General features: G+C 35.0%; 1 protein-coding gene across 9 annotated transcripts in view; it reads left to right on the top strand.

Annotated features, from left to right (window-relative positions):
* The window catches only part of TBC1D5 (TBC1 domain family member 5), a 560,456-nt gene that overhangs the window by 131,650 nt on the left and 407,732 nt on the right, over positions 1-21,074 (top strand). The window contains exon 3 of one of the 9 annotated variants that reach the window (XM_057315993.1): positions 12,790-12,890. The exons of the other annotated variants lie outside the window; for them this stretch is intronic. The gene's annotated coding sequence lies outside the window, so the exon portion shown is untranslated. The remainder of the gene's footprint in view (positions 1-12,789; positions 12,891-21,074) is intronic. 9 annotated transcript variants of the gene reach the window in all.

The following is a 21,074-nucleotide window of genomic DNA, read 5'->3' as shown; positions in this document are numbered from 1 at the left end:
GTTGCATAAATATTTATGTGTGTTATATCTGTTTTCTTGTTGGATTGATCCCTTTATCATTATGTAATCTGCTTCTTTGTCTGCTGTTACAGGCTTTGTTTTAAAGTTCATTGTGTCTAATACAAATATTGCTCCCACCATTTTGTCTGATATTAAGTATTGCTACCCCAGCTTTCTTTTCATTTCCATGTGCATGAAATATCTTTTTCCATCCCTTCACTTTCAGTCTGTGTATCTTCAGATCCAAAGTGAGATTCTTGTAGGCAGTATGTAGGTAGGTCTTATTTTTTAATCCATTTAATCACCTAGGTCTTTTGGTTGGAGGTTTTGTCCATTTACATTGAAAATAAGTATTGATATGTATTTATTTCCCTTTTGTTAATGGTTTTAAGTTCTTCTCTGTTCCTTTCTTTTTCTTTTTCTTTCTTCCCTTGTGATTTGTTGACTTTTTTTAGTGTTATGTTTGGATTCCTTTCTATTATTTGTTTATCTGTTACAGGTTTTTGGCTTGTGGTTGCCATGAGGTTCATATATAACAACCTATGTGTATAGCAGTCTATTTTAAGTTGGTGGTCATTTAAATTCTTATGCATTTTCAAAGCTCTACACTTTTTTCTTTTCTGCCACCATGTTTTGTTTTTGATGTCATATTTTACATCTTTTTATTTAGTGTATCCCTTAACTAATTATTGTAGATTTAGGTGATTTTACTTCTTTTTCTCTTAATTCTCATACTAGCTTTATAAGTGGTCGCTCTATTACCTTTTCTGTGTGTTTGCTTGGACTAGTGAGGTTTTTTTCTTTCATATATTTTCTTATTTTTAGTTATGGCCTTTCCTTTTATGCTTAATGAAGTCCTTTTAATATTTCTTGTAATACCATTTTAGTGTTGATGAACTTCTATAGGTTTTTCTTGTCTGGGAAACTCTTTATATCCCCCTCAATTCTGAATGATAACCTTGGTGGGTAGAGTATCTTTGGTGGTAAGTTTTTTCCTTTTTAGCACTTTAAATATATCATGCCCACTCTCTTCTGACCTGCGAAGTTTCTGCTGAAAAATCAGTTCATAGTCTTCTGGGGGTTCCCTTATATGTAACTAATTGCTTTTCCTTGCTGTTTTTAAGATTGTCTTTATCTTTGAGGTGCCTGGGTGGCCTAGGCAGTTAAGCATCCAATTCTTGATTTCAGCTCAGGTCATGATCTCAGAGTCATGGGATCAAGCCCTGTGTAGGGCTCCATGGTCAGCAGGGAGTCTTCTTGAGATTCTCTCTCCCTCTCCCTCCCCCTCTGCACCTCGCCCTGCTCACGTGCCCTCTCTGTCTCTCTCTCAAATAAATAAATGAATCTTTAAAAAAAAAGATTATCTTTAATTTCTGACATTTTAATTATAATGTGTCTTGGTATAGTTATCTTTTCTATTTCTTTGTTGAAGTTCTTACTGTATTTATCCTTTCATGAGTTTGATAAACATGTTTATGACCATTAGGTTTAATTCTTTATTGGATGGGTTGCCTATCTCCATTTCGTTTCTTTCTTTTTCTGAGGTTTTTGTCTTATTCTTTTGTTTAGAATGTATTTTTCTCTGTTTTGCCCAGTAGTCTATGTTTTTGTGATTTATGTAGTTCAGCTACATCTCTTGGTTTTGAAGAAGCAGTTTTATTTGGTAGTTGTTCTGTGGGTCCCAGAAATGCAGTCCCCCCTGGCCACCAGAGCCTGGTGCTCCAGAGGTATTCCCTGTGGGGGCTTTGTGTACCCTCCTGTTGTGGCAGGGCTGCAACTGCTACAGGCACACTGCTAGGCAGAGTTATTGTCCTGTCAGCTGCAAGGTCTGGCTGAAGTGCTGTGTTGTATGGAACTCTTAGTGGGGAATTCCCCCTGGCATTAATAATCTTCAGGGAGGATTCCAAAATGGCACTCTCCAGTACTGGATCAACATAACTGAAGAACTAGCAAAAATGTCTGGTGTGAGGCCCAACTGCCTCCTGCCTTTCCGGTACTTGTTCCAAGATTGGTAAGTAGATCTCCTGTACCTATGTTTTGTGGACTTTTTTTTTGATCTGGTGTTTTTTCACTGGTTTCTGGGTTGAGTGAGTCTGTGTGTGAGCCTTTTAAAAGTGGGTTTTCCTTTCCCTATGGTTCTGTAGTTTTCCTGATGTACTTCCTGTTGGTTTTCAAAGCCAGGCATTTTGAAGTCTTGTCTCTCCTGAGCAGAATATTAGGGTTGGGGTGCATGATGTGGAGCTTGAATCTTTCCCTCCTCAAGGAAAATTTCCATACCTCTGAGATTCCGCCTGTCCATGAAGCATCACACCTGGGGTGTGGTTTATTACTTAGCGAGATTTTATCTTTGCCTCTTCTACCCATCTTGGTGTTCTTCCTTATTCCGGAGGCTCTTTTCATCCAGTATCTAGGCCCCCTTTAGAGGGAATTATTTCAAATAGAGTTGTAAATTGTTGTGTCCATGAAAGGAGGTGATTTCAGGACCTTACTACACACTAGCCTGAACCATGACCTTGATATTGTTAACTGCATGAAGTGGGGAAGGCCAGTCCATTAGGAAATGCAGCTCTGCTGCTTTGCGGATTTTTTGCTCTGATGAGACCATTTTATTTGAGGAAATATTAGTCTGGAAGAAAACTGTATCAATCTCAAGATGGCTGTTCCGGGTGTGTGGAAATCTGAGACTAAGTTGAACTGAAAATATGGCTCTTAGGAAATTAATAAACTTATGTTAAGTCATTTTTAGGCACCAAATCTTGGTTAAATACAGCTCAAAACAAAGTAAGCTACTGAGGGTCAAATTAGAGTAATTCTAGTAAAAAAAAAATACACTACAATATTTTTTGTACGTAGTGTTTTTTTAGTTGTCATACTTGAGAAAATTATTTACCAATCTAGTTCCTAAAAGTAACTTATACATAACATAGTATATACGTGGTCGAATCTTATTACCAGGTGAGCTCTGTTTTTTGGTCAACATTATTCCTTTGCTTTAAGAGCTGGAAGAAGTGACTTAATTTGAAAATTCCTGTCTCATTTTAAACATGTTCTGGCTGAGAAAGGAGACTCTTTCTTTTAGGACATCCTCCTCCCACCTTCACTCCCACCCCAGTATCATGGGCTGAGAAATTAATATCATCAGGCATTGCTCAGAAAGGTAGTTGTAAGTTTGAAGGAAATTTTACGTAATGATAGTCTTTAGATAAGGTCATTTCTGAATATTTTCTATGAAAGATGGTATTCAGTGAATATGCCATCATATTTTAAAAACAGCAACAATTTTAGATTAGGTAACCTAGTCTTTAGGGGCTTTTTTTCCTTCCACACACACTGCTGTAGAAGGTGGCCTGGTGCTCAAGTCCCTTATACAAGGAACAGGCTAGTAGAGAGGGCTGGGAAGGATGTCCTTCTTAATAGGGTTCCAGCTCTTCTGACGGCTTCAACGAGCCTTTTTGAAATCTGTTCTTGTAGAAGCGTGGTAGTTAATCATGCATTTACTGGCACATCTCCTTTCTTTTAGCTTGAATGAGAGAAGTTACAATAAAGATAAACACAAAAGACTTTGAGCATCATTTCTTATAAGATTATCTTTGGGGAATTTTTGTTTTCAATGTTGTAAGATTTGGGTGCCTTATTTGGGTTTTTGCCCTTGGAGAGTAATAGCCAAGAGCTTCAGAGTGCTTGTCGAATTTGCTGCATACAAAATAGAAAACAGTAATTTTTTGAAATAGCTTTGTAACCCATCTGGGTTATAAAACTAAAAGTTTTGGTACATATATTTATCATATTTATGATTTTCCTCTTTTCATTTCTCCAACTTATGATCTCTTAACCTCATAGAACATTTTTCTTATGGGATTTTGAATATTCTTAGTTTTATACATTTTATTGCAATATCAGACCACAGTAATAATTTTGCTTGGAATCTTTAAATATTTTTAAAATGGTCTGAAGAATACATTTAAAAAGTTATTCTGATTAGCAAAACTAAATGGCATTAGTAATGTAAATTAATTTACTGCTGTTTTATTAAGTTAGGAGACTGAAATCACTAATACATATGGGATCTTCTTGTATTTATATTGTTGGGGTATTAGTTTCAAACCTACTAAACAAGTAACCTAATGCAAACTTTAAAATGCAGCTGGATTATTTGTAACTCTTAGTACCTCAAAGTGAGATATTAGGTGAATCATAGAGACCACAATTTGGCAGCTTTTAGAAGAGAATACTCAATTGGAGATACTTCAGGGCTTCTAGCAGTGTTGTTTAGAACCAAGGAAACAAAACAAAACAAAACCAAAAGTCTCAAGTAGTTATGGAATTAGTTGTGAGTTTAGAAACTTCACTTTAGTAAGCAAAGTAAATTCAAATTACTCTTATAAAAGTTAGCAAAAATTAAATTGAGATCCTTTATTCATTTTTTCTTTTATCCTCAACATACTTTTTTGGAGTACAGGGTATTGAGGTAGCCATATATATGAAGTCATATAGTATGTGCTTTTTCTCTTTTTTTCTTACCCCTTCTCCTCCAACCTTTTTTAGTCCTCTCATAGCACAAGTAATCTGCCTAACTCTTAAGTTAGAAACCTTGAAAATTTACTAAATTTATTTCTCTTCTTTCATTTCTATGTTTAGGTTCCACCATTTTTTCTCATATTCTTTTGTATCTCAGTTCTCCCTTTCTAAAGCTACTATGCTAGTTTCTCTGTAAGTACTCTGTACCATCACTGGAATTATCTTTCTGTAATACTCACTGTGTGCCTGATAATTGATTCGGCCATTTTTCTATGCTGCTAATGATCAGCAACATTAACCAGCTTAGATTTCCTTTATTTCTTTTTGGGGAGGCGCTAATAAGCCCTGAGATCAATAAAGGAACAGTAGTTTGGTAGTAAAGTAAGTGACGGGAAAGTCATGAGCCACAAAGCAGAAAAAAATGCATCTTCAATAATTGAGTCCTTTGTAGAGCTAACTTATTATCTCTTCTCTTTCTGGTTATAATTAGTTTTGTCCACTTCTGTTTTCTGAGAACTAAAGCTTCCTCAGAATTCCAGAATAACTTGAGACAGTGACTACTTTCATAGACTTCCGTCCAGTGCAATCAAATGTGGTTTGAGTTTTTCTTTTTGCATGGTTTGAACAAGATAAATTACAGTGTTTATTGGATAAAAGGTGACAGTCAGGTAATGTTATAAAAGGCAACAGATTAAAAAAAGAACTCTGAAACAAATGGAATAACATAAGGAGGAGTAGTTAATGAGATGTAGAATAATTTAATTAGTCTGGAACTGAGAATTTAGAGTACAAAATAAAATTATGGACAATGCTTAAACCTTCAGCCTATTTAATCTAAAATAATTTCTTCAAAAATCTTATTTTCATTTTAGTTACAGCAACATCCTTAAAAGAAGGGAATACTTTAATTACAAATACACTTATTTCCTTATTGTACTATGGAGAATGTGTACTTTGAAAAGGCCCATGCCTTATCTGCCACAGGAAATGGACAAAGACTAAAGCTTAAGGGAATTTTTCATTTCAGGGAGTCAGGTTGAATCTGCAGCCGCCTTAGGGAAACCGCACTTCCTGGAATTTTCTAACTTTTCTCAGGACATTTAGACTGATCTTCAAGATTGGAATGAACCTCAGGTGTCCAAAGCAACTCTCACAATTTACCCTGACTTCTTTTGGTTCATTTAAATAGAGTGATTGAGACTGGTCTTTTTCTTATTCTTAAGCTAATATGAACTTGGTATTTAGAGCTTGATTCTAAATTGATCTAAATGGAACCAAGATATAGGGAAGAGAGGTTTAGTTATCTTGTTGGCACTGAGAGAAATAGTAGAAGATATAATCTTTAAATCACAAAAATGTACCTTCTTGTGTTGTATATACATTGGTTTCTGTTTTGCCTGGAGCTTCTGGTAGTATAGGATCTAACTTGGTACTGACTGTCGTTAGTGAAAGTGAGCATGACTGTTTGAGAGAAAATAATGTTATATACAATTTTGAGATGAAGGGTCATTTAGGAAGTGAAGATATGGTTTATTATTAGGACAACATGGAAGCATTTCATTTAACATAAAAGCCAGAAAGACAGATTTATATTGTGTTAGTGTATTTGGGATTGTTGGCTGCATAAAGGTTTATAAAATTAAGGAAGTTCATGAACAAACTGAGTAATGGTCAGGTAAATTACATTTAACATTTCCTTTAAATTAATGTAGCACTTATAATGGTTAAGACCATTTTTGGGGGGGGGGCGCCTGGGTAGCGCAGTCGTTAAAGCGTCTGCCTTCGGCTCAGGGCGTGATCCCGGCACCGGGATCGAGTCCCACATCGGGCTCCTCTGCTGGGAGCCTGCTTCTTCCTCTCCCACTCCCCCTGCTGTGTTCCCTCTCTCACTGGCTGTCTCTCTGTCACATAAATAAATAAAATCTTTAAAAAAAAAAAAAAGACCATTTTTGGGGCGCCTGGGTAGCGCAGTCCTTAAGCATCTGCCTTCGGCTCAGGGCGTGATCCTGGCGTTCAGGGATCGAGTCCCACATCGGGCTCCTCTGCTGGGAGCCTGCTTCTTCCTTTCCCACTCCCCTGCTGTGTTCCCTCTCTCGCTGGCTGTCTCTCTGTCACATAAATAAATAAAATCTTAAAAAAAAAAAAAAAACCATTTTGGACTCTGGGTTCAGATCACATGGGTTCAAATCCCAGCTTTATCGTTCGTTAGTGGTGAGATCTTGGGCAAGTTAGTGTGCTTAGGCTCCTCTTAGCTGTTCGTTTCTTTTTGTTTTGTTTTGTTTTGGTGGGGGGTGGTTGGTTAAGGTGAAGGAAAGGCATTAAATGAGATATACCATGTAAATATCAGCATCACATTATACTACTGATGTAATTGTTATGAAGTTCTTTTTCAAGCAACTTTTATTATCTTTAGGTTTCTATCCCCTGTCATGGGCCTAATATAAGTCACAGGATCGAAACCAAAACCTCGGTGGGCATTTTCTTTGATTCATAAAAATACAAGGAAATACTATGTAATAAACTTTAAATTTTAACTGCCCTTATTTAGCTTCACAGACAAGCCTTGAAAGAACAATATCTATCTTGAAATTTCAAAATTAAAAAAATAAAATTCAGTTAACCTTGGATGAAAGTTTGGAGTTTTGGAATTCGTTAGAATCATTAAGTCACTAGAATTTTGTTAAGGCAGTCCTGAGTGAGTACACTAGTAGATTAGGTTGATGGGAGCTGCCGGGTCAGTAACTGGAATGTACACTTTCATAGTGACAGTGCGGTTCATGTAGAACGAAAGATAGACATTCACTTTTTAAGTGATCTGAAGTGTCTGGAAGTATAGTAGACATTTTCTTTCCTGAATGCTGCTTTGGTACTAGTGTATGTTAGCATCTATTAGTGTCATGAGACAGGGTTATATGTAATCTCTTAATCCATTTTTTGAATAACTGTTACTGTATTAGACCCTCTTACATATTTGTAAGATTCTTTAATCAACAATATGGTTTTTTTGACCAAAGGTTAACTTTTGTGAATAAATTTTCTTTATGAACCATTCATCTCCCTTAAACATTCCTATGTCTTTTGACGTATGTATCTCTTGATGACTTCATTTTAATCATAAGATTAAAATCTATATTAAGGAAAATCAGTTTTGATGGAGGTATTTTATATATAGTTAAAACAGCTTTTGTTTAATCATCCCTCTTTCCATTGGAAAGGACCTTGATAGTAGTTGTTAAAAATATCTGAAATGTTTATAGTAAATTGGAACAATTTATTTTATTTCATTTTTTTTTTAACTTTTGGGGGGGGTGAGAGGCAGAGGGAGAGGGAGAGAGAGAGACTCTTAAGCGGGCTCAGTGACCAGTGCTGAGCCTGACGTGGGGCCCAATCTCACAACCCTGAGATCATGACCTGAGCTGAAATCAAGAGTCAGATGTTTAACCGACTGAGCCACCCAGGTGCCCCAAGTTGGGTACAATTTAATGGGACAAAATGAAGTAATGTATATGCTCAACCAATAATTTAAAAAGTATGTGCCTGAAGAATGGAACGTGGTTGTTGTAGGTAGATATCTTTTAGAAAGCTTGAAGGGTAATTTATTCCACCTCTGCATCAAAATCCTTGAGAGGATCTGCTTGGGAATCTCCATTTTAAGAAGCTTCTCAGGTGATTTTTATGCACTGTAAAGTTTTAGAACTACTGCTGAACTCTCCACCTATAGCTTTTAGGATATTGGCTTTTGGCTCTTTTGATGGAAACTACTCTTCTCCATTAGAGGAAGAACAGGGGTAAACCGAGGTACTGTTCCTGATGACCTGCCATGCCCTATATGGTGAAATTTTCAAAGCCTCGAGTGTCAGCCTTAGTTTCCGCTCTAAGTCCTCTCTCAACCGGAAATCCTGTGCTGAAAGAACAAGTCATATTCATGGTGATGCACAACCCAGTGGGCTGTGACAGAGGCTTTATATGTTTCCTAAAATGTCAATGTTTCCTAGCAATATAGGAATTGTAAGGTGAGGAGATGTAAGAGAGCTTAAGTGGTCTTCTGGGGCCAGGATTGAAACCAGACTCTTGACACTATACCTGCTACCCTCCTTTTTAGTGGAAAGAAGATGCTGTGGTTTCAGGTATGCTTGGGTTAGAAATGTGCCTCTATCACTTATTGGCTTTACTAGCAACTCTGATACTTCCCTAAACTTCAGTGTCCCTATCTGAAAAGTAGGCTCAATAATTGTTAAATTCTAGGGTTATTGTGAGGATAAATGACCTGATGCACATTTTTAGAGAGCTTCAGCATATTTTTAATAATTTTGATTCCCAGTAGGCATTACAATAAATGGCTATTTAGCAACTTAAGGCAAATATGCCTTACGGAGTTAACCAGTCACAGGCTAAATGAGTTTGTCACGTTATGAAGTATATGTCTTTCTTTTCCAATGTGGTATGATAGCTAGAAATGAGGAGGATACAGCATGTGTGTGGGATTTTTTTTTTGGGGGGGGGGGAGGTGGGAAAGCAATGTAGGCATCTTTTTTTTCCCCTGTCCATATTCTAATAAATTCTAAATTTGACTCTAGCCCAGCTTTTCTTAAAGCTCCAGACTCTTATAGCTCTAGGTGCTTACATTGAACTCCCTAGAAGACATCTCCAATGACTAATCCCATATGTCCCATTGTAACTTGGGCTCTTTCTTCCAACAACTGATTTTCTTCCAGGTTTCCTTATAGCAGTGAATGGAATTGCTATCCAACTTCATCCTCCACAAAATCTAATCTTTCACCAAATTCTTCTGATTGTTTGCCTATAAATCTCTTTCTGACTTCTCGTCACCTTCTTTACCACCATCACTTTAGTCTAAGCTACTGTCATCTCACACCTAACTTCTCTATACCTTTCTTACTCCTCTCCATCATTCAGCCAAATTTGATAAATTTTCAATGTATAATTGATTGTCATACTGTATTTAAAACCCTATAGTAATTTTGCTTATTGACTTCTGCCCCATTTTGTTTCACATATATTCCCTCTCTAGCTCTGACTGGCCCCTCACTCCTCTTTCTTGACTCTGAATGTGCTTTTCCCTTGATGCTTTTGGACGTTAGTGCTTGCTGTGCCTAGACTGTAACATTTCTCATACTTTTCAGATCTCATCTTAAATAATCTTTCTTTAGGCCTTTGCTGACCTCTGAGCTAAGTCAAGTCTGTTACAAAAACTCATGGCTCACCCCTTCCCATATTTTTAGTAGCATTTATCTCTGTTTGCAGTTGCGTATTTGCATTGTTATTGGATACTCTCTGATTTCCCAAGTAAAATGTAAGTTCTGTGAGGGTTGAGAAAGTTCTATGAGGGTTCAGTGTTTACAAAGGCCTAGATCAGTCCTGACAACAGATGAGAAGTAATAAATGACTGACTGAAATATATAACTAGGCAGTTAAAATACAAAGTGTTTAATTCTAAAGTGAGGTAAGTACAGTTGGAGTCACAGTGTTGGCATATTGAACATTGTTTTTTGGGAATACTTTAGTATTGTAGCATTTGTTTGATCAGCTTCTAATTTTAGTTTTTCTATTAAAAATAAAGATAAAGTAGTATTTTGAATTAGTACAGATTAAGAGCTTCCAAAAGTTGATTGTACTTGAATGCACTCCAGAGTAAAAACTTTCCCCTTTCCTCACATCTGCACAGGATTTGACGTTTACAGTTCAAAAACATATAGCTGATTACATACTTCTTGATGCTTACCATATGGAATGTGTTCATGTATGTTAGTTGCCTGAGGCATAACAATTTAAAAATACTACCAAAACTTACAAAGACAAGAAATCATAGATTTTATAGCAGGTTTCTCAGCTTTTATAAAAATTAAAAAGAAATCAAGAAGATTAATATAATGTTGGAATTAAGCTTCTATTTGCTTTTTGGTGTTTGGACCTTAAATTACTGTATGACTGTTGCTGGCAGATTGAATGGTTATTATGAAAACTCTTAAGACTTTAGTAATTTTTTTTGAAAGTTGGTTTAGTACTGTTATTTACATTTTAAAATTAGTACTTTCAATAAGATTTTAGTTTCCATCTCTGCTGACTTCTCCCTAGGAGTGCACAACTTCAAAAATAAAGAGGCACAGTCAGCAGAAAAAAGAGGTGGTCTGAGCATTTATGCGTTAAATATGCATGTTAATTAGGAAAAAAATTAGAAAAATATGAAAACAGATGTTACATAAATTATTGCAGTCCCAGGGCAGCAGTAACTTATATACTGACAATAATTTTTACATGTGTATATCTTTCTAGATTTCTCAATATTTATGCAATTCCATAGAGAATAACTAGAAAAAGAACTGGTATATCCTTTCAGTGAGACTATGGTAAACATTTTTTCTGCCTATAGATTGCTGAAGAAGTCTAGTTTCATACAGTCTTACTGTACGGATAAACCCTCTGTGTTATCCAATTCTGCCTTATAGTCTTTTTTTTTTTCCTTTTTGGTTTCTCTGATGGTTATGCCAATGAGATATTTTATTGGATATATTCTGTTGGAGCAAGAAAGTAAATTACGACCCAGGCAGTGTAAGAAATGTAACATTGACCTGAGTGTGAAGTATGTATTTAGAAACAAAATAAATTATAACTCCTCAGGATACTGATTATATGGTCAGTTTTTATTTGGTTACTGTTCCACATCATGAAGAAGTAGCCATCATTCTCTGGATGGTATTGACACAGTGGTATGACAATATATATTAACTGTTACATAAACACACATTTGTCAAATACACATATCTTGGAATAGTTGAAAGATATTTGAATGTCTTTCATTCTAAAGAGCCATCCATAAAGTAAAAATGGTCTGTATTTTTACAAGGGAAAGATAAAAAATAGAGACTTGCTTTATTTTAGTGGTGTGATAATTTTTAGCTCAACCATATAGAAGAAGCATGTGACTATATTACTGTCCAAGGAGGTGTTGACCGTATTTAGTTATATTTCACATGTATATTATATAATTTAAAAATGAGTTGTTGGTAACTTTTCAGGTAAGATTGAAAGTTAAAATAAGGAAATGCTACATCAGAATGTAATCATTTTATCAAACAAACAAACAAAAAAAACCATGAATTGTATCCCATACAAGAGCAAAAAAGTTTGTTAATCCATCTAGAGATCAATGCCACATTTATTCCTATTCTTTAGAAATCATACCTTGTTACTTGGTTTTAATAGCATATGATGCTAAAATGTGTTTTAAGTAATTAATTTCTTTTGAATCTCACTGTGTTTCAGTTACATCTATTATCATAATTTTTTCCAGTTCTGTGTTACTGATTTATGTTTCACATTATATTACCTAATTACTTTTGTCCTTTTGTACATATGCTGAGCCACCAATAAGTTCAAACAGGTTATAAGGAGTAGACTAATATAGAATGAAGTCTAGATGAAAGTGATGGTAATGTTTAGTAATTTAAGAGATTATTAAGTATATTATTAAGTATATTAAGAGATTCTTTACTAAGATTAGATAGCTGTTTAAGAAATTCAGTTTTCATTCTTGCAGATTTCGTACAGGTTATATCTGTGTCAGATATGATTTTTGGAAGACTGTTACTAAAGGTGATATTTTTCTTTATGCAGAAAGGCAATGGAAATTAATTTTTAATTCATAAATAATATTTACTTGTTAAACTGATACATCAGTATTCTAATTTTACATTTTATTAATGCTATGGAATCCTTTTCAATGCAATTTTTTCCACATTTGTTTTCAAATGTCAAATTTCCATTTTTTTATTTTATGTAATTTCAATACTTGGTATTATTTTAGTATGTATTAGAATGGTGCGTTCATTATTTGAGCACTTTTATGTCATTTCAGTGAAATGAAGTTTAACATGTGATTTGTTTTATATTGAGGTGTTTTGATTTACAAAATTTTTATATTATAATGCCATTTATTGTAGGTATAATGAAATGATTTCCTTTCTTCCAGAAGTTAAAATAGGTGATGGAAAAAGTGATTAGTGAGTAGGCTAACAATTATCCTCTAAAAGCCTGAAATAATATGTCATGAATTTTTTCTGCTTCCATTTTTCATTGTTTGCTTTGGTTTAGGGTTTCTTCTGGGATAGGAATGTTTGAAGCTATTTTATTTATTTATTTTTCTAGGTATTTGCTTTTTTGCCAGCAGCTCAGTTGAGGGAAAAATCAGCTGATCTCTATTTCTTTATTCTTCTTTGCTTCCTATTTGCCAATCAACACTTGTATTTGGAGAACTGTTTTGTACTGAGTCTGAAGTCATCTTTGGCCTGTAACAAGAGCATGCATTTTCAAGTGTCAGTTAGATTTGCGGATTAATAAAGGTCTCCTGAAAGGTAAGTGTGTATTTACTAAAAATGTACATTCAAAAATTGAATACCATCACTACCTGTCTTAGTCTGTTTGGGCTGCTCTAACAGAAATACCATAGACTTGATGACTTATAAACAACAGAAATTTATTTCTCACAGTTCTGGTGACTGGGAAGTCCAAGATAAAGGTGCCAGTGCTTGGTTCATACACCACCATCTTTATGTGTCTTCATGTGGTAGATGTAATGAAAAAGGTCTCTGAGGTCTCCTCTTACAAGGACACCAATCCCATTCACGAGGGCTCCACCCTTATGACCTGATCACCTCCTAAAGGCCTTACTTGAATACTATTACACTGGGAATTAAGATTTCAGCATATGAGTTTTGGGGGGACAAAAACATTTATCTGTAACAATATCCTTATTATAGTAATGTGTTCTGTAGATTCATGTATAAAAAGTGTGTGTGTGTATGAGAGAGAGAGAGAGTGTTTATACATACAGCCATATTTAGATTGTAGGCTTCTTCAGGGAATGATGTTGTTCTCTAACAGTTACTTAGAGTTCCCTGATCAGTTTCTTTCCACTTCTTATATCTAGTTGCCAGTTTCCAATGTTTTCCTAATTGTTTTACTTCTCTTTTAACTGAGCCTTAAGGGGGGACATAAAAATGTTTTCTTGCTGGGAGACTTTTAGTACTTTCCCTATAGAATGCTTTTTGTATCTGTATCCATCTCTTTTCCTTTGCTCCCCCTCCCCCCCCATTCATTGAATTCATTAAACGAGTAGCAAAAGTAGAATTTATTGAATTTGGAGTTGAAGGTATCTCAGGAGGCATTCATATTTTTTTTTTAACCACAACCCATTGTAACAAATTTTACATTTGAGCCATTTTCCACAGATACAAATATACCAATGAAACTGAAACAAAAGTTGAAATAGTTTTAACCCTAACTAACCAGAATGTGTGCTGTGCTCTATTCTATTCTAATTTTTGTATATTTCATTTAATACATGCTCCTTCCTGTAACTGAATTTATTTCCTTATCTAATAATGGATTGCCTTTGCAGTTTTAAAAACCGTACTTTAGATTGCTTGTATGTTTGTTCATGACTGACTCAGGAAGTAAATGGAATCAGACAGTTTGTTTTTCATCTCAGTCAAGCTGCCATTTCTCTTGTCTTCTCCATGTCTTTCATCTCACTCTGTATTCACTACAAGCTATCAAATGATGTGGTCAAAGAGCTAAGTAACTGCTGGGAAACACCAGAGCACTTAACTTGGTTCTTCTATAGTGAGAACACAGGTACAAATGGTCAAATCTCAAAATTTGAAAAGGGGATAAATCTTTGATAGAATCATCCCTTTATAGTAAAGTGTGTATTTCTTTATTCTCCTCTTGCTTGTTTTCTCTATGTAAAGTATATGTGCAGTATGATGTCTCAAGCCATTCCTGGTTTAAAACATTTTTAACTTTTTTTTAAGTCCTATATATCAGCTTAGAATGACTCAGATCCTTTCCCAAAGTGGTCTCTTCTAGTACTCATTCCCATTATATTTGACATTTTTATTCTTTCAAAAATTGCAAGGATTTTTTTCTGATTATAAAAGTTGTGGTAGAAGGTTGTCATATATAGAAAAGTAAAAGGTTGATAAAATTTATCCCTAATCAAATGCAGTGAAAGCAGTTCTAAAAGGAAAGTTCAAAATAGTGATAAATGCTTACAGTAAGAAAAAAGAAAGAGCTCAAATAAACAACCTAACTGTACACCTTACGGAACTAGAAAAAGAAGACCCTACTAAACACAAAATTAGAAGAAAGGAAACAACAAAGAACAAAAATAAATAGTGACTAGAGTGACAAGAGAAAAGACCAATGAAACTAAGAGCTATTTTTTATTTTATTTAAAGATTTGTTCAGAGAGAGTACACAAGTGCATATGAGTGAGGGGAGGGACAGAAGGAGAGAACCCCCAAACAGACTCCTTGCTGAGTGTGGAACCTGACACAGGGCTTGATCCCATTACTCAAGAGATCACCTGAGCCGAAACCAAGAGTTCAATGCCCAACCAGTTGAGCCACCCAGGACCCCAAGAACTGTTTTGTTTTTTGTTTTTTTTTCAAAGAAGAACAAACTAGACAAAACTTTAGCTAGATGTATAAAAACAGGAGGACTCAAGAAAAATGAAATTAGAAACTAAAGAAGAAATTTTACAGCTGACACCACAGAAATACAAAGATTGTTTAGGAGACAACAATGAACAATTATACATCAACAAATTAGACAACCCAGAAGACATTCCTGGAAACATACAACTTACCAACACTGAATCATGTGAAATAGAAAATTTGAACTGACCAATCACTAGTAAGGAGATTGAATGAATAATCGAAAACCTCCCAAGAAAGAGAAGTCCAGGACCAGATGGCTTAATAGGTGAATTCTACCAAACATTTAAAGTGGAATTCTGGCCAGTCCTTTTCATGCTCTTCCAAAAAATAGAAGACAAGGCAATACAGTTGACCCATAAACAACATGGGTTTGAACTGGTATGGACCCACTTATATGTGGATTTTTTTTTGATAAATATAGTACTGTACTATACATATGTCATATATTTTATCTTCCTTATGAGCGTCTTAATATTTTCTTTTCTCTTAGTTCATTGTAAAAATAATATAGTATCTAATACATATAAAATACAAAATATTTCTTAGTTGACTGTTTATTATTGGTAAGGCTTCCAGTCAATAGTAGGTTATTAGTAGTTAAGTGTTTGGGGACTACAAGTTATACATGGATTTTCAACTGAATGAGGTGCCAATGCCTCTAATCTCCACATTGTTTAAGAGTCAGCTGTATTTCCAAAGCCATTTTATGAGGCCGGCATTACCCTGACACCAAAACTGGATAAGGATGCTGCAAGAGAAGAAAATTACAGGCCAGCCTCCCTGATAAAGACAGATGCAAAAATCGTCCACAAACTGAACAGAAATGAATTCAACAGTATCTTAAAAGGGTCATATGCCATGATCAAGTGGGATTTGTTCCAGGGAATCAAAGATGGTTCAACATCCACAAGTCAGTCAACGTAATATACCACTTAATAAAATGAAGGATAAAAATCACATGATAATCTCAATAGATGCAGAAAAAGCATTTGACAAAGTCCAACATTGATTTATGATAAAAACTGCCAGCAAAATGGGTATAGAAGGAATACACCTCAACATGATAAAGGTAATATATGAGAGGTCCACAGCTTACATCATGCTGAATGGTGAAAAGCTTAAAGCCTATCTTCTAAGATAAGTAATAAGACAGGAATGCCCAAACTTACCTTTTTTTTTTTTGGCCTTAGCGGGACCTAACTGTTCTTTACTTGGACTATTCATCAGAATTATTTTTGCAGTGAACAATTACAATGAATGAGGTAACATTCCCTGTATACAAAGAGCCAGTCTTGCCGTTTTTATTCGACCTAGTACTGGAAATCATGGTGAGAGCAATCAGGCAAGAAAAAGAAATAAAAGACATTCACATCGGAAAGGAAGATGTAAAACTGTATTTGCAGAGGTGTTCGCTATAGAAAACCTTAAAGACTTTGGGAAAAAATTGTTAAAACTAACAAATGAAGTCAATAAATTGCAGGATACAAAATCAGTATACAAGAATGTGTTGTATTTCTATAAACTAACAATGAACTATCAGAAAGTGAAATTAAGAGAACAGCCCCATTTACAGTTAAATCAAAAAGAATAAAATGCCTAGGAATAAATCAGTACACTGAAAATTATGACATTGATGAAAGAAATTGAAGGCACAAATAAATGGATAGGTTCTCTGTGTTCATAGCTTGGAAGAGTTAATATGTTGAAATATCCATACCACTCAGAGCTATCAACAGATTCAATTAAATCTCTATCAAAAGTCCAATGGCATTTTTCATAGAAATGGAATATAAAATCCTAAAATTTGTATGGAACCATAAAAGACCCCAAATGCCCAAAACAACCCTGAGAAAGAGCAAAGCTGGAGGCATTACACTTCTGAATTTAAAAATATATCACAAAGCTGTAGGTATCTCAACAGTAAGGTATTGGCATGAAAACAGACACATAGACTAATGGAACAGAATAGAGAGCCCAGAAATAAACCCACACATATATGGTCAATAAATTTTTGACAGAGGAGCCAAGAATAGACACTGGGAAAGGATAGTCTCTTCAGTAGTGCTGTGAGAAATTGGACACCTATCTTATACCATACAGAAAAATCAACATTAAATGGACTAAAGACTTAAAAATCTAGAGGCAAACAAGGGTAAGTTGCTTGAAATTGGTCCTGGTGACATTTTTTTTGAATTTGACACCAAAAGCAAAGGGAACAAAAGCAAAAATCAACAAGTAAGAGTACATTGAAATAAAAGGTTACTGAGCAGCATGGGAAACTATCAACAAAAATGAAAAGACAACCTACCAAATAAGGGAAAATATTTGCAAATTATGTATCCTATAAGGGGTTAACATTCAAAATACAGGGGTGCCTGGGTGGCTCAGTCGTGAGGCTTCTGCCTTCGGCTCAGGACGTGATCCCAGAGTCCTGGGTTCGAGCCCCGCATCGGGCTCCTCTGCTGGGAGCCTGCTTCTTCCTCTCTCACTCCCCCTGCTTGTGTTCCCTGTCTCGCTCGCTGTCTCTCTCTGTCAAATAAATAAATAAAATCTTAAAAAAAAAAAACAACAAAGAAACACCCACAAAATAGAGAACTCTCACAACTCAATAGCAAAAAACACAATCGATTTGATTAAAAAATATGCAAAATAACTGAATAGACATTTTTCTAAAGAAGGCATACAAATGGCCAACGGCTATATGAAAAGGTGCCCAACATCACTAATCACCAGGGAAATGCAAATCAAAACCACAATGAAATTTCACCTCACACCTCTTAAAATGTCTATCATCAAGAAGACAGATAACAAGTGTTGGTGAGGATATGGAGAAAATGGAACCCTTGTTCACTATGAATGTAGATTGATGTAGCCATTATGAGAACAGTATAGAGTTCCTCCAGAAATTACAAATAGAACTACCCTAAGATCAGCAATTTGACTTCTGGGTATATATCCAAAGGAAGTGAAAAATCAGGTATTGAAGTGATATCTGCCCTTACATGTTCATTGCAATATTATTTATAATAGCCAAGATTTGGAAACAAGTGTCTACTAGAGTAGATGAATGGATAGAGAAGATGTGGTGTGTGTGTGTGTGTGTATGTGTATGTGTGTGTATATAAGTAAATATACACACATATATAAAGATTTGGTGTGCATATATATGTACACACACACACACAGTGGACTACTCATATATGCAATGGAGTATAATTCAGACATGAGAAAGAGGGCATTCCAGCCATTTGTGACTACATAGGTGGACCTTGAGTGCGTTATGTCAAGTGAATAAGGCACACAGAGAAAGACAAATACTGCTTAGTATCACTTGCTTGTAGATTTTATAAAATAAAGGAAAAGTATAACATGCTGACTGTAGTTGGTATCACTGTATTATAGAAGTGAAATTTGCCAAGAAATTAGAAATTTAATGTTCTCACTAAAAAAAAAATATGTGCAATGATGGATGTGTTAATTCCATTAATCCAATTAATTTATCAATTATTTCACAATGTATATGTACATCAAATCATGATATATGCTTTGAATATCTTACAATTTTATTACATTATATTGAGGTCAGTTATACCTAAATACAGCTGAACAAAATTTAAAAATATAAAAAAGAAACCCCCCCAAAAAATTCCTACTCCTGTAATATAGAGATATACTAATCTAACATTTTAAAAATATAACATTTTTTAAAAAAAATTTTACTTGAACTTAACAGAGGAAATAACAAAACTGAAATGAAACTTAAGTGAACTTTAAAAAAATTTTTTTTCAAGATTTTATTTATTTGTTAGAGTGAGTGAGAGAGAGAGCAAGCAAGCATGAGCAGGGGAGGAGCAGAGGGAGTGGGAAGGAGTGGGAGAAGCAGACTCCCTGCTGAGCAGGGAGCCTGATGTGGGGCTTGATCCTGAGACTCCAGGATCATGACCTGAGCCAAAGGCAGGCGCTTAACCTCCTGAGCCATCCAGGTGCCCCATAAGTGAAATTTATTTTATTTTATTTTATTTTTTTTTAAAGATTTTCTTTATTTATGTGACAGACAGCCAGCGAGAGAGGGAACACAGGTGGGGGAAGTGGGAAAGTAAGAATCAGGGTCCCAGCAGAGGAGCCTGATGTGGGACTCGATCCCAGGACTCTGGGATCATGCCCTGAGCCGAAGGCAGACGCTTAACGACTGAGCCACCCAGGCGCCCCCCATAAGTGAACTTTAGATAGATGTTTTTTCAAAACCATAAATATTCATTCCTAAGAGCCTTCCAATATTAAAGAAGACTATGGAAATCTTTAAATACTTAGATAACAAAAAAATAGGGAGAGGCTCATCTAAAAGCAGAGTATCTTTTTATTTTAAAATCATTTAAAAAAATCATTTCTTGAGGTGAAATTCACATAACAAAATTGAGTAAACAATAGCATTTAGCACATTCCCAGTGGCGCACAGCCTCCACCTCTGTAGTTCCACACGTTTCCATCACTCCAAAGTAAAACACCTTACCGTTTTAACAGTTTCTCCTCCTTCTACCCTGTCCCCAGTCCCTGATATCTGTCGGCCTGCATTCTGTCTCTATGAATTTATTCTGAATATGTCATAAAATGGAATCCTGCAGTGTGTGACTTTTAAGTCTGGCTTCTTTCACCTGGCGTAATGTTCTCAAGGTTCATCTGTGTTGCAGTGTGTATGAGTACTTCATTACTTTTCATATTCAGATAATACTCCATCATATATGTAAACATTTGGTTTGCTTCCGTCTTTTGGGTGTAGTGAATAGTGCTTCTGTGAATGCATATGTACATGTATTTATTTGAGTACCTGTTTTCAGTTTCTTTAGATATATACTAGGAGTGAAATTGCTGTGTCATATTATAATTCTTTAAGTTTTTGAGGAATCACTAAATTATTTACCATGGCAGCCTCAGTATTTGATATTCCCACAAGCAATGCATGTGGGTTTAGTTTTTTTCACATCTTGCCAACACTTGTTATTTTCCCTTTTTTTCGATAATCAGAATGATCATTATGATCTTAAGATCATTGTGAAAGCCTTTGAGCCAAGTAACATCATAGAGAAATGATTATATCTAGTATATCTTATATAGCAATTGCACATCAATTCGGAGTATCACTTAATTCTGTTTTCCTTCCAGCATTAACCGACACATAGACATTGTTTTCCGGAGTAAAAGAGTTCTTACTTTTCTTCATTTTCTTAAATCATTACTATATTTTATTACATATTTCTACCATTTGTGTGTGTGTGTGTGTGTGTGTGTGTGTGTGTGTAGTTCTTTGTTTTTAACCACAGTTTTAAGTTACCATTCTTTTTGTTTAATTCTCATATATGTCTGTTATTATGGATAGCACACTACGGTTGTACTTCCAGGTTCCTACATCATGAAATAACATTTTTGTAAGGTTATCTTTGCTTTTTTTGAAGAAATATCTCACTTATCCTGGACTTTCTATTTTAGTATGAAACAGTGACTTTCTCAGATTTCTTTTTGTTATGTTACTGGATTAGTTCCAGTATTGCTTGGATCTCATTGTCATCTTTATTCTTAGGTTCCTTTAAATAAATTTTCAGAAGGTTAAATGGTGAAAGTTGTATTTTCTGAGTTGTGCATATTAGAATTTTTTTATAAAATGTTTTTCTTTTATTCTCACAGTTGATCATTTAGCTGAGTATATATTTCTAGATTTAAAATAATTTTTCTCAAAACTCTGAAGACTTTGCTCGATTTTTTTCTACCGTCCCTTATTCATTCTAAGAAATTTGAAGCTAGTCGCACTTACTGAAAAATGTTCTAGGTGATATCACAGTGAAAACAAAATAGAGAGAAATTCTTAACTTCATTAAGGTAGCAAAGTCCACAAGAAGCAAGATAAATAAATACGTTAAGTATGTAGTAGGTTAGATGGTTGTGCTATAAAGGCAAATAAAGCAGGGAGTGGTGGATAGAGAGTTCGGAGTATAGGCGGAGGGATGAAAATTTTAAATAGGGTGGTCAGGGAAAATCTCTCAG

The sequence above is a fragment of the Ursus arctos genome, unplaced genomic scaffold (genome assembly GCF_023065955.2).
Source record: "Ursus arctos isolate Adak ecotype North America unplaced genomic scaffold, UrsArc2.0 scaffold_20, whole genome shotgun sequence".
NCBI classification, from domain to species: domain Eukaryota; kingdom Metazoa; phylum Chordata; class Mammalia; order Carnivora; family Ursidae; genus Ursus; species Ursus arctos.
This window is presented reverse-complemented; position numbering and strand designations above follow the sequence as displayed.